The sequence below is a fragment of the Mus caroli genome, chromosome 4 (genome assembly GCF_900094665.2).
Source record: "Mus caroli chromosome 4, CAROLI_EIJ_v1.1, whole genome shotgun sequence".
Lineage (NCBI taxonomy): Eukaryota > Metazoa > Chordata > Mammalia > Rodentia > Muridae > Mus > Mus caroli.
In genome coordinates this window covers 37,678,210-37,685,429 of record NC_034573.1, presented here as the reverse complement: position 1 = coordinate 37,685,429, position 7,220 = coordinate 37,678,210, and the positions used below count along the sequence as shown (strand labels likewise).

General features: G+C 44.1%; 1 long non-coding RNA gene across 1 annotated transcript in view; it reads right to left on the bottom strand.

Moving 5' to 3' along the window:
* The window catches only part of LOC110292756, a 21,452-nt gene extending 14,302 nt beyond the window's left edge, over positions 1–7,150 (bottom strand). Inside the window, exon 1 of the long non-coding RNA XR_002377743.1 lies at positions 7,075–7,150. This is a non-coding gene — a long non-coding RNA (uncharacterized LOC110292756). The remainder of the gene's footprint in view (positions 1–7,074) is intronic.
* Positions 7,151–7,220: the final 70 nt, after the last annotated feature.

Below are 7,220 nucleotides of genomic sequence, written 5' to 3'. Positions count from 1 at the left end.
AATTGAGCCGGATATATATATATATATATATATATATATATATATATATATATATATATGAGATTTCTGAGTTTGAGGCCAGCATGATCTACAGAATGAGTTCCAGGACAGCCAAGGCTATACGGAGAAACCCTGTCTCAACCCCACCCCCAATAAAGAAAATATTGAATTGAAGCTGAACACGATGCCTTTAATCTCAGCATAATCTCGGCAGAGGCAGAACCAAGTGGATCTCTGAGTTCGAGGCCAGCGTGGTCTACATAGTAAATTCCAGGTGAGCCAGACCTACATAGTGAGACCCTGTCTAAATAAATAAATAAAAATAAATTTGAATAGTTGATAAAAAGTCACATAATAGAAAAGATGAATTGAGTTTTGTTCAATTTGCCTGACTCTCCTTGTAACAATTTAATGCCCCCCAACTTCTGAACCTGTGCAAATGCTAACTTCTATATAAGCCATGATCTAACCTGTATATGTGGCCCACATAATCCACTTCCTAATAATTTTTATTCATTCTTGTTCAGCATCCTTGTTCAGAAGGTCTTCCTTAGCAAGCCAAAATTCCTCTCCATCACCGTCATTCATACACACAGAGATCTCTCTCTCTCTCTCTCTCTCATGTTGTTTTACCATCTAGAGCTAAAGCAAGACAATCCAATCCATCCTGCACATCTCCAGAAGAGAGCTATCAAATCTGCCTTACCACTTTCCTTCTCCCTTGCCCACTCCTGCCGTGAACAGTCCATGAGAATCACCCTCCTTTTTCATTTCAGATTTTTCAATCCTCCACCCTGCCCCCCAACCCCCCCAGCACCTCACCTACACACACACACACACACACACACACACACACACACCAGGGTCTTACTCTAGTCCAGGCTGTTCTGGGATTCGCTGGTTTTGAAGACATAGTGCTCCTTCTGCCTCAGCCTTCTGAGTGAGTGCTGGGATTCCATGCATGAGCTACTAAGCCCGGCTGTACTTCAACATTTTCAAGTGTTTAAGCACACGTAGATTTTCATTCACTCGTGGCTTTGAAAGAACTTGAGCTAAATGAGCGCTCTGAAATGACCAGCTCTGATAATGATATGCAAATAGAAGCCACGCCTTATCATCTGACAACCCTTCTTTCCAGGCTAAACATTAGCTTCTCTCCGTGTATCAGAAGTAGACAGCTAAGCATTTGGATCTAAAGCAAATTATCAGAACATCTGGGTGGTGTGAAGGGATGAAAGGATATTCAAGATCCAAGGTCCAATGAAATAGGAATCAGTAATGTAAGCAGATAGAAGTATCCTGACTTCCAACTTGTGATCTAACCAAACTCTAGGGTAATACAATCCTAGCACTCCAAAATCTGATACTATCAAGGCATCAGTGTTAGAACAAAAGTTTCATCTACTGTCCCTTACCAGACCCGGTAAGTCCCAGGAAGGCAGGGTGTGGTGTGGGCTGGGGTACCTTCTAGCGTCAGGACTTAAGGAGACAGGGTATAAGAGGCATGGCTTAGTCTCTAAGAAAAAAGCAAGCAGCACCGCCATTGGCCACGATGCCTGTGGGAGTGGCAATCTTTATGGTTTCCTGTGCTTTGGTTGTCTTGGTAACCTGAGGCCTCCCTATTTGCATTGGCATCAGAGGCCAAGAGCAGAAGCAAAGTTGGAGTACCAGGAAGATGTGCATGAAAAAAAAAAAAAAGTGGGCAATGTAACAGTTATGCCACAGGAGGGTCAAGCCTAGGACAGAATTACTTGGTTGAGGGTGGAAGAGGGTGTCATATAAAATTCAGACCTGTGGATTTCACCTCTAGCATTTCTGATTCAGGAGATCGACGAGGTTTAGGAACCAATAAGCTCATAAGGTAGTCACCTACCAAGGATGCCAAGGACACTAGGTTTGTTTCGTCTTAGTCAGTGTCTGACTATATAACTATGACAGGGACACTTATTATATAGCCCAGGCTGGGTTAAACTGAGGCAACCCTCCTGCCTCAGCCTTCCAAGTACTGGGATTACAGACAACTACCATTGCTGGCCTGGAGAGTCTTTAAGCATTCTTTTGAGGAAATCTCTAACACTTTCTTTTCATTCCAGATCCTAAAGCTTAGACACACCCTGAAGCTACTTCTACAGATCGTTTTTGGTCTATTTTTGAATTTGCATTTTTTTTAAAAAGGATTTCTTTTTATTTCACTTGCTTGAGTGTTTGCTTGCATGTATGTATATGCCACATCTATGTACAGTGCCCATGGAGGCCAAGAGGGAATCTGAGTCCATGCCACTGGAGTTACAGATGATTGTGAGTGGCCACATGGTGCTGGGAACCAAGTCTGGGTCCCTTGCAAGAGCACCCAGTGCTCCTGACTGCTGAGCTATCTCTCTGGCCCTAAGTTTTCATTCTTCATTCTGTTAGAGCTCTATCATCTCGTGGCTGGTCTCCTAAGTATGTGTGTTCTACCCACTGAGGACACAGCAGTAGTGTCCCTTTGTGTCACCTAGTGTCTCTCCTCCCTTGATTCTTGTTGTCTCAAAGTCATTGTCTGACTCCTGTCCCTCACTGTCTGTCCCTCCCATCTGCTACCCTAGCCCTTTAATGAAATTCACAAACAGTAGTTTCTTGGAAGCTGGAGAGATGACTTAGCTGCTAAGGACACTGGCTGCTCTGCTAGAGGATTCAAATTTGATTCCCAGCACCTACTGGGCAGCTCACTGCCATCTCTAACCCAGTCCCAGAGCATCCCATGCCCTCTCTGGCTTCTGTGGACACAAGGTCTGAGTACGGTGTACAGTTACACAGTCAGGCAAAAAACACCCATACACATGCAATAAAAATTTTTTTTAATATTTATTTATTTATTTATTATATGTAAGTACACTGTAGCTGTCTTCAGACACACCAGAAAAGGGCACCAGATCTTGTTAAGGATGGTTGTGAGCCACCATGTGGTTGCTGGGATTTGAACTCAGGACCTTTAGAAGAGCAGTCAATGCTCTTAACCGCTGAGCCATCTCACCAGCCTGCAATAAAAAATTTTAAATCTAGCTTTAAAAGGTAGTCTCTGGATTGGGAAGACAGCTAAGTGGGTAAAGTGTTTGCTACCCGAGTGTGGAGACCCCCATTCAGCTCCCCAGTACCCTTGTGAAAGCCAGATGTGATGGTGCACACCTGCAACCCCAGCACTGGGACGAGGAGAAGAGGTGAGTCCAGCCAGCCAGGCCAACAGAAACGCTTCAGTGAGAGACCCTGTCTCAAAAGCAAGAGAGTTGCCTGGCAGAGTGTGCACCTGTAACTATAGCCCCCGAATTGGGCAGACAGAGATAATGTGGAGGAGGTCTGTGAGTTCAAGGCCAGTCTGGTCTGTATAGAACGTTCCAGGCTATATAAAGAGTTCTCAGCCTACACTGTGAGACTGTCTCAACACAAAACAAAACAAAACAAAACAAAACAAAACATATCACTAAAACAAAAACAACCACAGAAGCGGTCATGTTGTAAAAACAATTCTCTCAAATTGTTTCCAAAAGAAGAACTAAGAGAAAAATGCAAAGATGAGCAAAACCAGACCAGCATAGCAACAGAAGCTCCAGCATAGCAACAGAAGCTCCGTGTGGTGGAGTAGGCGGCCTGGGCAGGAAGCAGCCCGCCCTGGCAATGAAGAGAATCATAAATCAAACACAAGCCTGGAAGCCTTCTTAGGAATCTAGTTTTATGTCTGGGAGGTGTTAGGGACAATATGACCAAAATACATGGTATGTGTATGTGTGAAATTCTCAAAGAATAAAAATATAAGCCATTTACAAATGAGATCGGCAACCTACAGATTGGGGAAAAATACTTCACTAACCCCACATCTAATAGAGGGCTAATATCCAAAATATATAAAGAACTCAAGAAGCTAACCCCCACAAAACCAATCAACTCAATAANAAAAAAAAGCTCTATCAGAGCTAAACAGAGAATTCAGAACAGAGGAATCTCAAATGGCCAAGAAGCACCTAAAGAAATGTTCAAAGTCATCAGGGAAATGCAAATCAAAACAACCCTGAGATTCCACCTCACACCAATCACAATGGCTAAGATCAGGTAACAGCACATGTTGGTAAGGCTGTGGAAGGAGAGAAACACTCCTCCATTGTTGGTGGGATTGCAAACTGGTACAATCACTCTGGAAATCAATCCGGAGGTTCCTCAGAAAATTGAAAATAGATCTACCTGAAGACCTAGCTATACCATTCTTGGGAATATACCCAAAAGACACCCCACCATACCACAGGGGCACGGGCTCCACTATGTTCATAGCAGCCTTATCTGTGATAGACCGAAGTTGGAAGCAACCCAGTTGTCCGACAACGGGAGAATGGATATAGAAAATATTTACACAATGGAATACTATTCAGCTATTAAGAGCTAGGACTTCATGAGCTTTGCAGGCAAATGGATGGAACTAGAAAATATCATCCTGAGTGAGGTAACTCAGACCCAAAAAGACATGCATGGAATGTACTCAAGAATAAGTGGATGTGAGCCAAAAAAGTACAGAAGACCCAGGATACAACCCACAGGACTCAAGAAGGCTAACAAGCCAAAGGGCCCAAGTGAGGATGCCTCAATCCCACTTAGGAGAAGACAACAATCACATGAGGCACAGGGATGGGGGAGGGAGAGGAGGGGAAAGGGGGGTGGGAACATGATCAGGTATGGGGGGGAGGGCAGGAGAGAAGCCCTGAGGGCCAGCAGAATACATGGAAATATGTAACCTCGGGGGGTGGGAAGTGAGGAGACACTCCAGAAAGTACCAAAGACCTGGGAGGTGAGAGACTCTCAGGACTCAGAGGGAGGGAACTTAGATGACATGCCCAACAATAGGGAGAGGGAACTCTGTAGAGGCCACCTCCAGTAGAAAGATGGGGTATCAAGTGGAGGGATGGGGTTACCAAACACCCCCCCCAACACACACACAGTAGAGGACTGCCTGGTTTGGTCTGGTCTCAGAGGCAGAAGATGTGCCTAATCCTAGAGAGACCTGAGACCCCATGGAGTGGGGAGGCCTGGTTGGGGGGCATCCTCTTGGAGACAGGGGGAAGGAGGAATGGGATGAAGAACTGTGGGAGGGCATATCAGGAGGGGGACAATGACTGGACTGTTAAATGATAAAAGTAATAATAATAATAATAATAAAAAGCGGCAAGTGGAATTTTAAGTCTTTATTCTTACAATCAGATTATGCAGCAGGGTAGGAAGAGAAAGCAGAGATAAGTAGAGAAGTTAGTAAAGGCTAATGCTGGTTAGTTATTAGTTATAATAATAACCATTAATGGTGATTAATTACTGGGGTAGGAACTACCATGAATGTAGTAACTTACAAGCAAAAAATAACATAAAGTCTGGTAAGAAGGGCTCCAATGGTGCAGACAGGAGGGAAACTCCCATGAGAACTTCCATTTGGAGACAGGAGCTACTCTACAGTTTGGGCTAGCCTCAAACTTGTAGCCATCCTCCTGTCTTAGGCCACACTACACCCAACTTGAGTGAGTCTGAACAGACAGATCACAGTTGCAGCCAGGGCTCCAAGAGGACCTGTCACAGTCTGTCAGAATAGCGGGCTGTTTGGAGATAGCGATTATCCATTCTTACCAGTCAGCATCCACCTCCAGGATGTGTCCTTCACCACAGCCTCTGCAGCCATCTTCCCCCTGAAACTCAGCCTCCTCAGGGAAGTTCATGGGAAAGAATGACTCTCCTCTCACTATTCTCTGGGCTTAAGAGAAGACCAAGAGGCTCGCTGCTAAACTTGTAGCTATAAATTTAGCCAATGTCATCTCCCATCCCCAAAACATATTTTGCTTGGACTCTAATGTGATACATTAAATACACATATTTTTATATATTTGTGTTTGGGCTGTTGTGTATGTGAATATAACATCATTCATGCACATATAGGATGGAATTTAGGATCCAACACCAAAATTATGGATTCTCTACACAGTGCTGACCACAAAGGCCAATCTTTTAACTATTACTCATGAGCTCTTCTGGAATTCGGGACACACAGCATTGACAGGACAGTTTAGAGGAAATATGACTCTAAAAATGTCTTTTTTTTTTTTTTCTTTTAAAGCAAGGTTTTACTCATCCAAGCAGCTCTAGGGAGATGAGGATGAATTTAAAACGTATCTGAGCACCCAGCTTCCACCTCCCGAGGGCTGGATTACAAGCACGGATGATACTGGAGGAGCCTTGTGCATGTCAGGCAAGCATGTTATCAACTGAACTGTATCTCCAGCCACTGAGAACTTTTAAAAATAAAATAAGAAACACAAACATCTTTTACGGTATCTGGAGAAGGAATTTTAATCACAAGGAGACGGTAATGGCTGTGGTAAAAAGCAGTTTAGAAATGCTCGAGAATGAAAAAGAAAAAGGGCGAATGGAGAGGAAGGAAGGCAGAAATGGAGCATGCAGAATAAATAACCCAAGTGCAGCCTTTTAGAGACCAAAGGACACATCAAAGAAAAACAGAGCATTTCAACGAGGGTGTTAAGTATGGAAGAGAGCCAAAGAGGGCTGTGGGCTTTAAGAAAAAGGAGGGGGGTTAATAAGTCGTGGTGTATGTTGGCAAAAAGAAGTGAAGAGATGAGGAAGGAGAAAATTTATAGCAGAGGAAGTTGGTGTGGAGTTTTCCTCTCAAGATGTCCAGCAGAGCACAGAAGAAATAAAAGCAAGGCCATGGGGAAGGAGGCAGGGCCGGGCCTGGTACACCGTGAACAAAGCCGCGGGGCCCAAAGCGGGGCATTTGCCTTTTTTTCATTAACTGACCCAGATTTTCTTGTTTGGAACCAAAGACAACTGCAGAATTTAAAGCTCTTTAAGTCAGAAAGATCCTAACCCTTGCAATTGCCTTTGGTGTGAGAGAGCACAAATTATAAGGCTCGAGATAGAATTCGGGTCAGTTTCCAATATAATACAAACAAACCCCACTTTAGAAACCAGAGCGAGCGGCCATGTTGTAGAAGTACTATCTGAGTTAGTCAGCTCATCTTCCTCTCTTATCAACCACCGAGCAAACAGAAATACCTGGTTCTGTCCCAGCCCGCATTAGATGGTAAGCCAGCAGATACAACAGAATTCTGACCTGCTTGCTTGCCTTTGCATACGGGAATCCAATGCCCCATCCCAAGAAACCTTACTTAGGTCAGGATACACACGGGACAGGCTAAAGG